The following is a 16,868-nucleotide window of genomic DNA, read 5'->3' on the forward strand; positions in this document are numbered from 1 at the left end:
AGGTTGGTGTGGCCCAAGGCAGCTGGTTAGCTGTGAAGGTGGGAGGCCACTGCCTTCTCCAAGGGTCCCTTGATGAGGGAGCTTGATGGTGAGTTACGTGGACTTTCTCTGAGGGGAGGCCATGAATGCCAGGGGGAAATGTTGGTCCCTATCCAGACAGAGGCTCAGAGAAATTCAGAATCACACAGCAGATCAGTGCAGGCCAGGGACTGCAACCCGGTGTGAGGCCTCCTAGACATCGGCTTCATCCCTGGCTGCACCCCGTCTGGAAGGAAAGGAGGCCAAGAGATCAGGGTGCCCTCCTTAAAGCAACTCCTCTCCCACCTGCAGTGAGGGGTGGGGAGCGCTCTGAAGGAAAGTAGGTGTGTTTGGCCAGATTTATCTGTATATGATAGATAACGAGAGAGAAGAGCTGGCTGCCCATTCAGATCTCCAAAAGCAAAGTGACCGTTCGGTTATTTCCAACAGAATTCCTCCTTTAGAAAATTCTCTGATAGAGTGGATGTGGTCCCTTAGATGTATGGCAGATCCATGTGAAGGGACTGCATGTGTATGAGGTGAGCTCCTGGGCCTGTGGGTCTGGATGCGTGGATAAAGCCAAGGGGTGTGTACTTGCACAGATGGGGGTGGTCAAGTGTGTCCCTCTGGATATCTGTATGCATGGGGAGCTAAGTGTGTCTTTTTCAGTGTATACAGAGGCCTGGGAGGGGCCAGCACATGGCCTCGGTTGAACATGTCTGTGCACACCGAGGGTAACTGGCTTCAAAACCAGGAAGGAGCCCCCACCCCATTGTTCACACTTCTCCTACATCGTCAGCATTCCCAAATTGTCAGCCTCTGTAGCAGTGATGCGGAGATGGAGGGAGAGAGGAGGCCCTGCTCTGAGAGCCTGGGGGAGCTCCTGAGGATCCGCATATAGGAGGGGGCACTCTCTCCGAAAGACAGCAGGGCTTGAACCTCTACCATGACCCAGGCTGGTGCTGAGTGCCCAGGTGGGGGCAGGGGAATGGGCCATGCGCCAGGAACCTGACTTTTTTTCTTTTCCTGTAGCCAACCAGGCCATGGCCATGTCTTCACCCGCAGGGAGACCCAGCTCTGTCGCTGCCTGCGCCACCACTGCGTCCCTGACGTGAAATATGGGGGGCGCAGGCCGCGCTGGGGAGATTTGTCATCTGTGCTCAGCGGGTGACTCTATCTGCAGACTATTAGAGTATAAAATATATTTTACAAGAGTTTTAGCTACAGGTGACTTGCTCTTTATTACTAGATGTGGGCAAAATCAATACTTCTGTAACTAAAAGATCATTTATTTTGCTTTTTGAAACATTTTTCAACAGGGGCACTGGCTAAGCTTGCAAAGCTATGATTAAGAGTTATGGCGGCTCCTGTTTCCCTTAACCCTTTAAGGACCGCAGTCCAGGCTCTTCTAGCGCTGGTACCTGGCCATGGAAAGCCAGACACACAGGCACACATCCCAGTTGCAGCAAACACAGACACACTGACTGAAGTGCACAGGCCCCCATCAAGCCATCGTGCAGACACCCGGATTCTCATCTATGTGTACATACACTCTCCCAGGTACACACAAAAATATAACAGCGTATACATTCCTTCCCGCCCAGAAACCCACAAATCAAATGCACATGTGCAAAAATGCGTGCTACGTAAAAGCCACCAGCACATATGCCTACATACAAATACTTCCCCCCTCACTTCTTACACTCACACGTACTCACCATGACCCTGAGACGTGCACAATCGCATTGTGCGGACTGTGACTCTGGGTCAGTGACCAGCCAAGAATGGGGAGACTCTGAAAGGAGTTGGAAGGTGCTGAAGGGTGGGGGGGGGTCTCATGAGTGCAATGGCCACTACTGGGCAAGGAATGGAGAGAGGCCAGGAGTGTCAGAGCCCAAAGACTGGATCTGTGGAACCTGGGTCCTACTCCAGTCAGCCCAGCTCTCCTCAGGCCCTCATCCCCAAGACTGCTCTGTACCTCAGCTGTCAACTAAAGCAGGGGGTGGGTTTTCTGGAAGCCGCTGTATAGGAGAGCTGTAAAGTCACATAATTCTGTCAGAACTGCTCATTGGTGACCACCCGTGGCCTGGGTGGGTTCGGAATGATTAAGTGGCCACATGCCATTTCCAGAATGGCATCACCTAACCATCCTGTGGCCATTACCTGATTCAGCAAATCAGCATTAGCCACTTGTTACTTATCTCAGGGTTGGGGAGAGACATGGAGGAGACAGTGGCTTAACCCATCCATAGGGAAGCTCTCATGGAGAGATTCCAGACCCTGAGATTGGCCAAGTGTATCGGTTATCCATTGTTGCATAACAGATGACTCCTAAACTTCAGTGGCTTAAAACAAACATTGACAGGCACAACCTCAGGAATGTGTGGCAGGTTCGGTTCCGGACCACCACAATGAACACTATCTCAATAAAGCCAATCAAATGAATTTTTTCCTGGTGCCTATTAAAGTTATGTTTATACTATACTGTAGTCTATTAAGTGAGTGATCACATTGTCTAAAAACAATGTACGTATCCCAATCAAAAATACTTTACTGCTAAAAAGTGCTAACCATCATCTGAGTTTTCAGCAGGTCATACTCACTGATCACAGATCACCCTAACAAATAAAATAATAACAAAAAGATTTGGAATCTTGCGAGAATTACCAAAATGTGCCACAGACATGAAGTGAGCAAATGCTGTTGGAAAAAAATGGCATCGATAGACTTGCTCAGTGCAGGGTTGCCATAAACGTCAATTTGTAAAAAAACAAAAAACAAAACCCCCACAGTATCTGTGAAGTGCAATAAAGCAAAGCTCAATAAACTGAGGTATGCCTGTGTTCTAGCACTGTCTCCGAGGGGCAGAAATCCAGGAGCAGCTTAGCTGGGTCCTTCTGACCTGGGGGTCTCTTAGGGATTGCAGTTATATTGGTTAGGGCTTCATCCTCTGAAGTCTTGACTGGGGTGGGGGGGTCCTCTTCCGGGAGCGCTTATTCACATGGCTGGCAGCCGGTGCTGGCTGCGAGCGGGGTGCTCAGTTCTCCTCCAGGCAGCGTCTTCTTCAGCGCAGTGGCTGGGACTTCTTTATGTGGTGGCTGGGATGAGAGAGAGAGAGGAGAAAGGTAAAAAATAGAGGCTGTAGGGGCGCCTGGGTAGCGCAGTCGTTAGGCGTCTGCCTTCGGCTCAGGGCGTGATCCCGGCGTTGCGGGATTGAGTCCCACATCGGGCTCCTCCTCAGCTGGGAGCCTGCTTCTCCCTCTCCCCTGCTGTGTTCCCTCTTTTGCTGGCTGTCTCTCTGTCACATAAATAAATAAAATCTTAAAAAAAAAAATAGAGGCTGTAGTCTTTTAAACCTAACCTCAAAAGTGACATCCCATCACCTCTGCTATGTTCTAGTCCTGGTAAGCAAGTCACTAAGTCCCATCCACACTCAAAGAGAGGACAATTAAACTCCACCACTCAAAGGAAGAAGTATCAAAGAATTTGTGGTCATAGTTTTTAAACTACCACAACTAGGCGAGAGACACTTCCACTCTACCCAGCATCTGCAGAATGGCAAGCATCTCTTGATGGCTCCAGACCCCAGAAAAACCATGGAGCATCCTGAAATGGGGAAGGCGTGGCCAGGCGATGGTGGAGACACAGGTAACCCCTACTCAGGACCACAGTATAACCGAATAATTGCACAGTAATTCCATGCATTGACCATAGAGCCAGCATGCCTGGGTTCAAATCCAGGCTCTGCCACCACTGACTAGCTGTGTGACCTTGGGCAACCTCTGTGCCTTGGTTTTCTTATTTGTAAAATAAGGCACATAAGGACCACAGTATAACCGAATAATTGCACAGTAATTCCATGCATTGACCATAGAGCCAGCATGCCTGGGTTCAAATCCAGGCTCTGCCACCACTGACTAGCTGTGTGACCTTGGGCAAGTCACTCAACCTCTGTGCCTTGGTTTTCTTATTTGTAAAATGAGGCACATAATAGTACTTACCTCCTAGGGTTGTTCTAAGGGTTAAATGAGTTAATGTTTACCACGGTACCTGGTATGTAATAATGCCACATGAGGGGTGCTTGGGTGGCTCGGTCAGTTAAGCGTCTACCTTCCACTCAGGGCATGATCCCAGTGGGACATAATCCCACCCACATCGGGCTCCTTGCTCAGCAGGGAGCCTGCTTCTCCCTCTCCTGCTCCCCCTGCTTGTGTGCTCCCTAGCTCTCTCTCTCTCTGTGAAATAAATAAATAAAATGGTTTGTTTTTTTTTTTTAATGCCACATGAGTTGCAGCTAATACTATCAGTTCCTAACTGTCATTGGCGGATCCCTCCCTGTGGACACTTTCTCACAAGGAATTTACTGAGCACCTTTGATGTTCCTCAAGCTAAGCCCATCTACCCCCCCCCCACCGTGACGCTGGGCCCCTTCCTGTCCCTGTGCCCGCAGGGCCAGCCTGGTGGAGGGCTAAGCAGACAGGCTGGGCTCCGTGAGCTCCATTTGACCCCGCCAGCCCAGCACTGCCTTTTGCGGCCTCTCTGGGAATGTTGTGCAATATGTCGGCCACAAACATTTTATGAGCAAGAAGACAGGAAGAAATTTTCCTCTATCGACCCACCGGACCACAGTCAGGCCTGCTCCCTCCCCCTCCTCTTCATAGGTCTCCTTGGTGATGAGGGGGACAAGGTAAGACTGCCCTCACAGCAGAGCCCTGAGGAGAGCAGCCCAGTCCCAGGGCCCCTTCCCTCAACCTCCCCAGGGCCAGACTGAAACAAGTAGAGCCTCCAGCCGCCCCTGGCAAAGAGTGGTAGGTGGACCCGGGTCCCAGAGACACCTCAGCCCCTGGGGCAGGCGTCCTCTCCAAGCGGACCTGCTCTAGGAGGCCCAAGACGCTTCACCCAAACAAGAAAGGAGGAAAGTAAAGTTTTGGGAGGCAGCCGTGCGTAAAGCTACAGCCTTTCGATAGGAAGGGCTAACCTCTCCATTCTGAGACTATGTCTTTGCAACTTTGTTGACGTTCGAATATCCTTTCTTTTATGAAATGAAGCTGAGAGCTGTTGGTAGCTTTCCGTCAGCGCCCTTACATGGCAAAATTAATAGCTGGCAACTTTCTGCTGGACCCCACATTTTAAAAATATCACTCTGTTCTGTGCAAGAGGCACAAAACTGTCCCCACCTCCTCAAGAACACCTGCTGACCCCTAACCTGGGCTCAGACACCTCATTTCTGCCTCAGCTCTGCCAGCAACTTGGGAGTGACCCAGGACAAGCCCCTTCCTCTCCCAGCCCTGGCTGGTCTCCCCATCTGCTATATGGGCGGTTGGACAGATGTTCTTTCTCAGTCTATGATTCTCGACTCAATCTGACCTTTCACCTGGGTACCCCACCCCTCCCTGCACTCCACCCCTTCACCCCTAACCTGAGATGACCACAGGTGGATGCTGACATGTGGGCAGAGCAGGTCAGGCCTGGGGGGGGGTCACCTCTAACTGGCCTGAATGCCCTTTTGCCAGGCTCCACTGAAGACAGTCTCTGAGCTGGAGGCAGAGATGGGAGGGGGGTCTTTGGCCTTTGGCTACGGGGACCCTCTGCGATGCACCAGGGAGGGAGAGAAGGATTTGTCTCAGGGTCTCAATCGAGGCTGAGTTCTTGGGACCCCCTCCCCTCCCTGCCCCCAAGGCTTGGCTGGAGCACAAGGGGCCCCTTTGTGGGGCCTAATCTCAAAGCACTGCGGCTTTAGCGACCTTCAGGGATGAAAGCGCCAGGAGCTGGCTGCCGGGAGGTGGTGTGGGGGCAGCCCCACTAATCCCTGCGCTTTCGCCAAACAAAGCTGCCAGGAGGGGCTGGCTCCCAGGAGATGATCCAGGGAACCAGTCCCTGGAGCCTAACCCGCTCTGACAGCCCGAAAAGGAGAGGCCTGCCACCGCCTCAGTGGCCCCATCTTGGCCACAGGGGATGAGGGAGGCCTGGCCTGGGACCTTCCGCACTTCCTCCTGTCCACCCATGGACTGTCCCTGTCTCTGTCTGTGGGGAGGTGTTCCTCTACTTCTTCTCTCTCCCAGCCCAGCTGCACTGGCCCCTAGTTCCTCAGCCCTGAACACCTTAACCTCTTTTCAGGCCCTGGTACCCTAGCTCTTTGCCTTTAGCCTCCAAGTCCCCCAATATCCCATTTCTCAGTATCCCAGGCCCAAATCCTTTAGCTCCCAATCCCCTGTCCCCTAATTCCTCATCCCCAGTACCGTCTCCCAGACTCCCAATCTCCACCTCTCCTCCCCCAACCCCTAACTCTCCAGCCTCACAGCCCTCTGGCTCTCATCCCCCTAGACCCCACCTCCTGCCTCCAGAGACCTGCCAACCCCTGCTCTCCCAGCCCTGCTCCCCTTGTCTGACCTGATGCCCCCACTGTTCCATGGGTGTGTCTGGCTCTCTCTGCCCCCTTCCGTTCCATATGACCGGTGCTCAGCTTGGCCATGGAGAAGACTGAGGAGGGAAAAGATTCTGCCCCAACCTTGACAAAACCCCGTGCCTCCCACCAGACACTCCCTCCAGCCTCGATCACCCTGGAATCCTGATGCTTCAGCCCAGGCTCACAGGTGAGCACAGCATCCTGGCCAAAGGAAAGGGCAGGGGCCCTGCTGGCAGAGGAAAGCCACCCAGAGGCCTGGCTTCCCAGGGCAGGGGGTGTCAGTAAGCTGGGCTCTCTGCTGCTCCGCCTCTCCCCTAGGCTGAGGAGACCCAGGACGCAGAAATCTCTACCAGATCTAGGGAGAGAGCCAGGTGCCAGGGGTCACCCGGGCCGGCAGAGGCCACTGAAGAGCCAGGATGACTTTGGGGCCTGCAGGGAGGGACTGGGCAGGGCAAGAGGGTTGAATTCCCAGGAGAGGGGTGGGGGCCTGGCCAGCCCGAAGCATTTTCCCACCACAGGCTCTGCCGCCTCCAGTCCACTAATCTGATTATGATATTTACCAACCTCCCATGGCCTGCTTAGGGCAGAGGGGGGTGTCACACCGAGGATCTCAGTTCCAGTTCCCAGCATAATGGGAGGCTCAGAAAGGTGTTTATGGGCCCTGAAATGCCTGTGCCAGACCAGCCCTTCTGCCCGCCAGGTCGCAGAGCTATCTAAAAGACCCCTCCCCAACAAGCTTAGCCTCTGTCAGAAGTCTCCTCTGCCACCCTCTGTCTCTAGATGCCTGGGTCCTCTCCAAGCCATTTCTGGGTCCTTCATGCTGTCCCACCCAGAGCCATAAATATTATTGATGATATTATTCAAGTCTTGAGCCAGTGCCTTCCTTCCTGAGTTTATGTGAGCTTTTAGGTACTGAGGACAAAGAGGATGGTGGGGCAGGCCCCAAGAGGCTGCTCCTCGTACTGGAGTCAAGGTCACTCACACTTGCTTTGACTCCACACCCAGGTTCAGGCCCTTCTTGAAGAGGGGGGAGCCCTTGGTGGAGGTTTCACTGAGAAAAGAACCTAACGAACCTCACTCTCTCTCTCTCTCACACCTGTGCACAGACACGCACACATTCTTTATTAAAGTGTCACAGACACAACCACACTGTCACACAGGGAAGGTCCACCCATCCCAGCCCCTTCCTTGCTTCTGTACCACTGAGCACCAGACATGGCTGTTGGGGACATGGGGACATGGGGGGGGCTGGCATGGGCTTGTTCCCTCCCCCAGCTGATGTAGACGTGAGACTCTGGGCAGACGGAGGGAGGACACTGCCTGTAGATGAGAGGGAAGCGCTCTTAAGGGGGCTGGAGCAGAGGTGCTGCCAGTCTCCCTGAGGGTTCAGGACAGTGGAGGTGGCCCTCCCCAGAGGAATGACAGCACCTCTTCCTCCCCCCACTCCCCAGAGGTCTAAGGCCCCAGCTTCATTCATCCTTGCAGAATTTCAAATAGAGAAGTTATTCTGAGCGACAGGCAAGAGTTTCTTTAAAAAGCTCACAAGGAGGGGCGCCTGGGTGGCTCAGTCCTTAAGCGTCTGCCTTTGGCTCAGGGCGTGATCCCAGAGTCCTGGGATCGAGCCCCGCATTGGGCTCCTCCACTGGGAGCCTGCTTCTTCCTCTCCCACTCCCCCTGCTTGTGTTCCCTCTCTCACTGGCTGTCTCTCTGTCAAATAAATAAATAAAATCTTTAAAAAAAAAAAAAAAAGAGCTAACAAGGGGCACCTGGGTGGCTCAGTCAGCTAAGCATCTGCCTTCGGCTCAGGTCATGATCCAAGGGTCCTGGGATCCAGCCCCACATCAGGCTCCCTGCTCAGCAGGAAGCCTGCTTCTCCCTTCCCTCTGCCTGTTGCTCCCCCTGCTTGGGCTCTCTCTCTCTCAAACGAATGAATAAAATCTTAAATAAATAAATAAATAAATAAATAAATAGCTAACAATTCAAGGCCAACTTCAGACTAGGACAAAGCTGGCCCCCTCCTGAGGGTTCCCATCCACAGTGTACTCAACACTTACCCCTTTGGATTATTCTAGCTATGAGTGATTTCAGAGATGGGTTCCAAGAATAGAGAAAGGATTGGGCGCCCCCTGCTGTCTGACTTTCAGAACCGCGCCCTCTCCCCAGGGCGCCCCAGCCAGGACCCATCTGTAACCCACCCTGCCCCACCCCAATCACGCAAGACCTCTTCCTCTCACTTCCCATCTCCAGATGCCCTTGGTTGGATCAAAACACCTATCCTGCTTGGGCTCCCAATTTCCCACTGGCAGCCACCTGGAAAAGGGGATAGTCTGGCTAAGGTTGGAGCAGTTGTTAGGGAGATGGAGTTCCACAGGCTGAATCTTGGCTTTTTGCTCCCTAAGGGACTGAGGGAGACTAACAGGAAAATGGCTAAAAGAGGAGAAGTAAGACTGACCCAGAGACTGGCAGAGAGGGGCCAGGGGAGAGGAATCCAATCAGGGAGGAGAGAGGGGGCAGATCAGAGGGGCACAGGTGAGAAGAGATAATGAACAGGACAGGTGAGGTGGGCACAGGTGATGGGAAAAAGAGAGCGATGTACAGGTGGGGACACAGGTGAGCTGGGGAAGCACAAACAGGGCAGGAAAGAAGCAGAGTGGAAGGAGGCCACCAAGGGCTCATGAGCAGGAGTCAGGGCCCCCTGCCGCCTGCCATCTGCTGGGTCACATCCAACCCTGTGTGTCCAGCCAGCCCTGTGACTGATGGCCAGGCCCCTGCTGGGGCACTGAGGCCAGGCACTCATCAAAGGCAAACAGCTTGGATGTCTGTGGCCTCTGGACTATGGGGCATGGCAGGGGCAGTGGGCAGAACAGATTGAACTCAGTGCTGTGGTCAGAAGGCCTCACCTAGGGGGGGTCTGTGGCTGTGAGCCAGGCCTTGGGTCCCTCTCCTTTCCCCTCCTCAGCATCTGATTGGCCGAGGGGTCCTTGTTCAGGCAGGGTCAGCCTCTCTCCTATTTCAAAGCCCAGACGGGAGCCCCTCCAGCTGGGCTAGAGTCAGGGTAGCTCAGGCTTCTAGCCTGCCAGCTACCTTCAGGGCAGAAAAGACCCCTTCGCGGTGTGCCCCACACAGACAGCTAGGCCCAAGAAACAGAGGGTGGAAGGGGTCTTAATTAGACCATCCTTTCAGATTGTCCAGTCCCAAATTCATGATTTCTGCCTCCCAAAGCATTTATCTGCCCAGCCCCCTGAGAAAAGCCAGCTTCATTACTTCCCTTTGTCAGCAAGGGAGGGAGGCTAGGTGAGCACCGTGTAACTCTCCCATGGTCACCCAGCAGACAAGCCGGGCTAGGACCTGGGTGTCCTGCCCTCGCCCAGGGCTCTGCCCACTATCTCCTCTGCCTCTCCAGGGCCCAGGAGCGGGTCTGTCCACCTGCCTCCCAGCCTCTTAGAACCTTTCCACACACATAGTACACAAAGGCCCAAAGATCTATAGCCATGAGTTGGGGTGAGGACCCAGTAGGCAGACTTGATACAGATCTTCTGTCTCCATATCCCGTGAGGTTGTCTTGGTCATGGGGCGAGTGCTTCTAAGGGGGCCTCAGGGCCCTGGTACCAAGAAAGGCCAATCAGGGTCCCAAATGAGGGGGCACTAAAGCAATGATGCTGAGCTCACCATACCTGGGAGAGTTCAAGAAGAGGCTGAGAAGGGAGGCGGGATGGGATGCTTCTTGAGGCTCCTTCCAAACGTTGGGCCCTGGGACTCTCCTAGGTAGGAAAGGAAAAGGTCATCCAACTTCAGACCAACTCCTTGCCCCCTACTCCTCTCCTCCCCAGACACGTGGTCTAGGGAAGTGTCTGAGTGGCCTCATTTCTCCAACTTCCCTTTCCTCACCCCCAAGTTCCCAAGGGAGTTTGGTGTCCGGGCTTAAAGATGGCTCAGCCCAACCTCCCAGCAGCCTTCCTCCTCGCTCCCCCCAAGGCCTTTTGCTGTGCCTGGCTGAGTGGGGATGGGGACGCCAAGGGGCCAGGAAGAGGGCTCATCAGCAGTGCTGCTAATAGACCATCCTCAGCCACATCCTATTACTGCACAGCCCCTCCCCAGCCCCCCAGCCTGGCTGGCCTGCGCCTCTCCGCAGCCCCGGGGACCAGGCATCAGATTGGAGTCAAGATTCAGAGAGTGTCATTTGCCGCCGCTGATGGTGCTGATAATAGGGACGGGATGGCGGGCGGAGAGCAGCGGCACAGAGGCCGATTCTCTATTAAGGCTTCCCCCTCTCAGCGCAGCAGCAAGCGGGAGGCAGGCCAGAGCCCGCACTGGGCAGGGGACGCAGGGAGAGTTCTATGATGGGCTGGGTGGCTTGCCTCTGCCATTAGTGCAGATCAGGTAGGGAGGCAGGGAGGTAGAGAGGACTGGGTAGTTATGGGGTCAGAGGATGCCAAATCCCAGAAGGACGGGGATGGAAACATGGAAAGCCCTCGAAACTCTGCCTGTTTCTATCCCATTTCACTGCCTGGGACCTAAAGCCTGCTGCTGAGCGGAAGGGGAGGTCCTTGCTCTCCCACCTGCTTGTAGAACAGAATTTTACAGAGGGCCAGTCACCCTCACCCTCTGCCCAGAGCCTCCTGCTGGGAGCCACGAGACCTGCCCGCAGCTTGGCTGGTGGGTGTTCTTGTAAGAGCCTCACTGCCCCTGCCCCTCCTTCAGGACCTCCTGCCTTGCTGCCACTCCTCACATCTGTGGCCAGCGCCCTCCGTTACCATCCTCCACGGGCACCCAGTGCTCGCTCTTGCTGTCCCCAACTCTACCATGGTCTCCAGTCGGTAAGGGGTCAAGGGCATAGCTCTGGAGCTCCTCCAGTTTCTAGCTGTGTTACCTTTGATCACCTGTTTCCACCCTTCTGTGGCTACATTTTATCACCTTTAAAATGGGGATGGTATCAGCTACCTCATAGGGTTAAAAAGGATTCAACAAGTTACTACATACAAAGTGCTTGGGACAGTGCAGGGCACGTCGTTAGCACGCCACAAACTGTACGGTTGTTATTACCATCCCTGCTCCTACTGTGATCAATGCCACCGCCACCCTCTCTGTCTCTATCATCCACCACCCCCGCCCCCACCGCCTGCCTTAAGAGCAGTAGCGCCCTCACTTACGGAGTACTCACACCTGCCTGCACTGCTCTAAGTCTTTTACATGTTAACTCATTTAACCCCCGATGAGGGAGCACAATTATTATCCCTATTTTACAGATAAGGAAACGTGCACAGAAGAGTTAAATAACTTGCCTAAGGTCACACAGCTAGCACATGTCAGAATGAGGAGTCAAAACCAGGTCAAATTCTTAGCTTCTCTGCCAAGCCATCTCCTACCAGGGCTTACTTCCTTGCCTACAGTACTACCACTGACACCTTTCGGCCATTGCCTTCACTTGCCCATCACCTCCGCCATTATCAACACCCCCTCTGCCTCCCCCTCCATTAGCACCACCACCATCTCCACGGCTGCTCGGCTCGGTGATCATCCTCCCCCTGCCAGTCTCAACCACCATCGGATCCTCAGCACCGTTACAGCCTACGCAGAACAGCCTTGCTCTTCCCCCCCGGGCCCTGTGCTCCGAGAGGTGGGAATGTTCCCTGAGATACAGATCCGTTACTATGGCCAGACCTGGAAAAGACAGACAGAGAAATTTAAATTGCTACACGGCTATTCAGGCGCCAGCTAGAATTTAAGGTCAGCTGGAGCCTGTAAGACGTGCTTTGCGAAGCTGACGTCTCAGTTTCCCCAGGAGAACCAGTATGGTTTAAACACCCTTTTAGCATTCTGAGAGCCTCTGAAGTGGAAAGACACCTTCCACCTCACAAATGGCTTGGCTGAGAACAGATTTGTCAACACAGACACAATCCCCACCATTTGGCTATTTAGAAGTCTGTCTTTTCAACCTATTGAAAGCTTTGAGGGTGGAGACATAGCCTCATTCCTCTCCTTGTCCCATTTCTTCTCCAGTACATCTCCCACCTCCAACCCAACCCCAACACACAATGAAAAAATGGACAGAGGAGCCTAGCTGAGTCTGGAAGGGATGGATCTTGCTGTCCATGGTACTGAGACAGAGTCTTGCTCTTTAGGGATCCACGGGTTCCCTCTTGTCCTTTACAGGTAAGAGCTAGTCTTCAATGTTTCCAAGGCCCTCATAACCTGACACTCCCATCACTATCTGCAAAGCCCATTACCATTTTCAGAGCCTGTCCCTATTCACCAGGCCCATTACTGTTTGCAGAGGCTAGCACTGTTTGCAGAGCCTGAGATTGTATGCCAAACTCATCAGTGTTTACAGAGCCCATTACCATCCACAGAACACATCCTACCCCTGATTTCTGAGCCTATCACTGTTACAGATCCCATCATAATTTTCAGCACATCTTACTATTTTCAGAGCCTAAGACTTCACAAAGACCATCCTAATTTGCAGAGCCAAACTCTCGCCTAGAGACAGAGAAAGACAGAAGGAAAGAAAGGAAATGAACAAGGAGAAAATCTGTATTCATTCAACAAGACTCCTATGGGCCGATGCTTCTGTTGGGCTCTGTGAACAAAAAAATGACTTCCAGTTCTTGAGTCAGGCTCTGTCAAGTGCTTTAGTCATGATCTCATTTTATCTTCACCACAATCCAGAAAGATAGGCACTCTTCCTATCCCCACTTCTGAGGAGAATGTCCCTGGCTGGGAGACATCAAATAATTTACCCATTACCATAGAGCTTATTCATAGCAGGTCCAGAATTTGAACTGGGTTTTGTTTGTTTGTTTTTACTCCAAAAGCCATTTCTACCGCTTCTCATGCAGTAAAAATGGAGGAAAAGGGAAGCTGGAGCACACAGAGAGATTGGCTACCTGTCTGAATAGAGACAAAGCCCTGCCCTTGAAACAGTCTAAAGTGGGAGGCCAAGGCTTTGAAAGCTTTCAGAGTGTCTCTGCCCTGACTCAAACTGAGCACAAGCGCAAACTCTGAAGGACAAAGCTCCCCAGAGGGAGCACTGAGCATCCAGGACACCTGTCTCCCAGGCTCGGGACAAGCCAGCTTTCCCTCTCCATTCAGCTCTTGAGCGACAGTGACCTTCCAACCTGACCAAGCCACATAGATGCTTATCCAGTGTGAAAGACAAGCGGGGAGACAGAGATAGAGAGACACAGACTGAGAAACACCAGGATTCAGAGACAGGGAATCAGAGACTAGGAGAGACGAGCAAGAGCCAGAGATAAAGCCGCAAACACAGATAGAGATACAGTTAGAGACAGAGACGCGGATTCACAGGCCCCTGGAGAGACAGAGTCAGACATGGGGAGACATCAAGAGGTAGAAATAGAGACACACAGACCGAGAGCAGCAGAGGCAGGGGATAGGAGCTGGGAGGGCATGAGGTGGAAGAAGGCTCCGTGGCATCAGTTGGGAGGAACACCTGTTCAGGCCCAACTCAGAGGCTCCACTGCACCTGGCCAAGATGAGGGAGGCTCTTACTCTAGAGGCAAAAGAAGTCCTTCCCAGGATGCTCTGGATGCAGGCTGTTGAAGGATCTGCCAGATACAGTCCTGGGTGAGAATGTGTGCACAGCCCAAGCCCAGGGTTTAGGCTCACCTCTGTCCCCCTTGGGGGTGATTCAAGAGATTGCCACCTTGAACTCAAGTGGCTTCTGGGCCTGGAATTTGGTACACAGATGCTTTCCCTGAGCTTGACCTGGGGTGGTGCCTTGGTGGGTTGGGGGCTTTAGCCCTCTCCTTCATCACCAGCAATGCCAATCCACCCCAAATAGGCAGGCAGTCTTCATAAAACAGCATGCTTGCTATGCCAACCCGGCAGGCAGGGTCTCGAGCCCCCCTTTTCTCCAGTCAGCCACCCCAGCACCCCCTTATATGGAAATCCTCTGATTCCCTCTGCCAAGTCTTGCCCCCCAGGCTCAATAATTGGATGACTGTCTCGAAAAGGCCCCGCTGGTTTCCAGCTGTGTCAAAGGCACAAAGGAAACAGGAGATGCTTGGGGGCCTAGCACACAGTAGGTGCAATTAATTATGTAGGTGCTGTGGGCAGAGACCATTTCCCCTTCGCCAATCCCCACCTCCACCCATGCCCAAACTAGAGAAGAGCGGGCTGGACTTTGCCTCTTCACCTGGTCAGAGAAAGGGAAGGGGGAAGGCAAGGAGGCCTCAGGTGGACCTGGAGTCTCATTCCAATCTGTACTCTACTCGCCCCTGCCCCTAGCCTCAGATGGGCCATGGGCTTCTCTCTCCGGGAAGGTAATGGCTTCTGGCCTGAAACAACTGAGCCACTGAGCCTCTTCAGATTGGCTTCTCCTCTCCCCATCCGCTCCTCAGACATGTACTTGGGCTGGAAGGGGGTAGTTCAGGCTCCCTTCCCCTCAGGGCAGGCTGCCCAGACTGGCTCCCATCCCCTCTGTGCTCTCCTAGGTAATAAGCCTGAGTGGGGCGGGGGGGGAATTGCCTTGGATCCCCATGTCTCCCTTCCCCCCAGCCTCACTCCTGTTGGGGGGGGTGCGGGTGTCAAGATAGCATCGACTGTTGGGTTCCTTCTGCAGTCTGTGCTTCTGAACAAATAATAATAATAATAATAGTAACACAGTGCTCACAGCTTGGGCACCTACTATCTGCTAGGCCCTCTGCTACAAGCTTTACATTTTCTTTATATGGATCCTATGAGGAAGGGATTATTTTATCCCCATTTTAAAGTTGGGCCCTGAGGCCGACAAAGGTTAAGTACCTGACCCAAAGATACACATCCATTAAGGCATGCAGTAGGATTTGGACCAGGACAGGCTGGCTAAGGACCACTGAGGTGCCACTGAGTCCTCACTGAGCCCCCACCTGGAAGCCGCCTGGGTGCGTGCAGTCAGAAAGGCTTTTTCCTATCCTCACTCCCTCTAGTCCTGCAGGCCTCCTCCTTTGCACTCCTGAGGCGGGGTTCCTGCCAAGGAGAGGAGGCCCCTCCCCACAGCCTGGTTGCTGATTATTTCTGATCAAGCCATCCCTATAGCCAAGGAATCAGATCTGCCCCATTGGTGGCCAGAGGAATCCTTCTCAAGCATGAAATTGGGGGGCGCCTGGGTGGCGCAGTCCTTAAGCGGCTGCCTTCGGCTCAGGGCGTAACCCCAGCGTTCTAGGATCGAGCCCCATATCAGGCTCCTCTGCTGGAAGCCTGCTTCTTCCTCTCCCACTCCCTCTGCCTGTGTTCCCTCTCTCACTGGCTGTCTCTCTCTGCCAAATAAATAAAGAAAATCTTTAAAAAAAAAAAAAAAGCATGAAACTGGGCCTGATTGTTGCACAGGGGGCTGGGCACCTCAATGGGGGTGAGGGGACAGGCCTACGGGCAAGTCCTGTCTAGTGGGTCAGAGATGGCCAGGAGAATTTCTTCTTGAGGGTTTGACTCCTCCAGCCTCTTCTCCAATGGATTCAGGACTGGGAAGCCTGGATCAGGGAAGGCCAGTGAGGGACTTGGGCCCAGACTGGGCCAGGGCTTGGCTATGGTTACACAGGGAGGGGAATATCCCCCTACCATCCCCAGCAGCCTGAAATACCAGAGCACATCTTCATCCTACCATAGAACCCCTCTCCCCCAATGGAGCAGGATCCAGGGGTCAGTCTGGACTACCTCAAGGTGGATCCCAGATTCTGAGGAAAACTTTCTGCCCCCAGCCACACACACATATGCTCTTCCCAATGACAATGGTGTGTGTGATGGACACACAGCCACACATATGCATACAGCACAGGGGTGAGGGGCAGCAGCCAGCGCTCTGCTTGCTGAAGACTCATTAACCCTGACCCCCATTGACTGAGTCAGCCACAGGGTCCCACTATCACTGCTTAGGGCTTGGGGTGGGGTGCCCTCCATGCCATGGCAATGCCCCTCTGCCACCCAGGCAGTAGCTGTGGGAACCGAGAAGGCGACTCCATTTAGTGTTCACTGTGCATGCAAAGGATTGGCCTCTCCCAGAGGTTCAGTGCGTGCGTGTAAGTGTGTGTGTTAAAGTGTGTGCTGTGTGTCCATGGTCATTTTGTGTATGCAGGATGAGCACCTGTCTGTGGACAGTGTGTGTCTACAGTTATTATGTGTGGCTGTAATATTTGTGTGAGGTGTGAGGCTAGGGATACTACCAGCAACCACAAGCACACATTGTCCAAAAGCACACATATCACCACAGACATACACAAAGACTGTGGACATACACTGGGCATGAACTCATGTATGCTGCCTGGACACACTCAGCACACACACTGAACATTTTACAGATGAAAAGAAACTGAGGCTTTCCTGACATCCTGTCTTGAGTTGGCTTGTAGCTGGGTTCTGTGTCTTTTTCCCAGATGGGGAAGGGGAAGCTACCATCCTCTCTCCAGCCGTCTCCCTGACTGCATCTCGAGAAAGCAGTAGGCCCAGA

This window comes from Ursus maritimus, unplaced genomic scaffold (genome assembly GCF_017311325.1).
Source record: "Ursus maritimus isolate PB19 unplaced genomic scaffold, ASM1731132v1 scaffold_12, whole genome shotgun sequence".
NCBI classification, from domain to species: domain Eukaryota; kingdom Metazoa; phylum Chordata; class Mammalia; order Carnivora; family Ursidae; genus Ursus; species Ursus maritimus.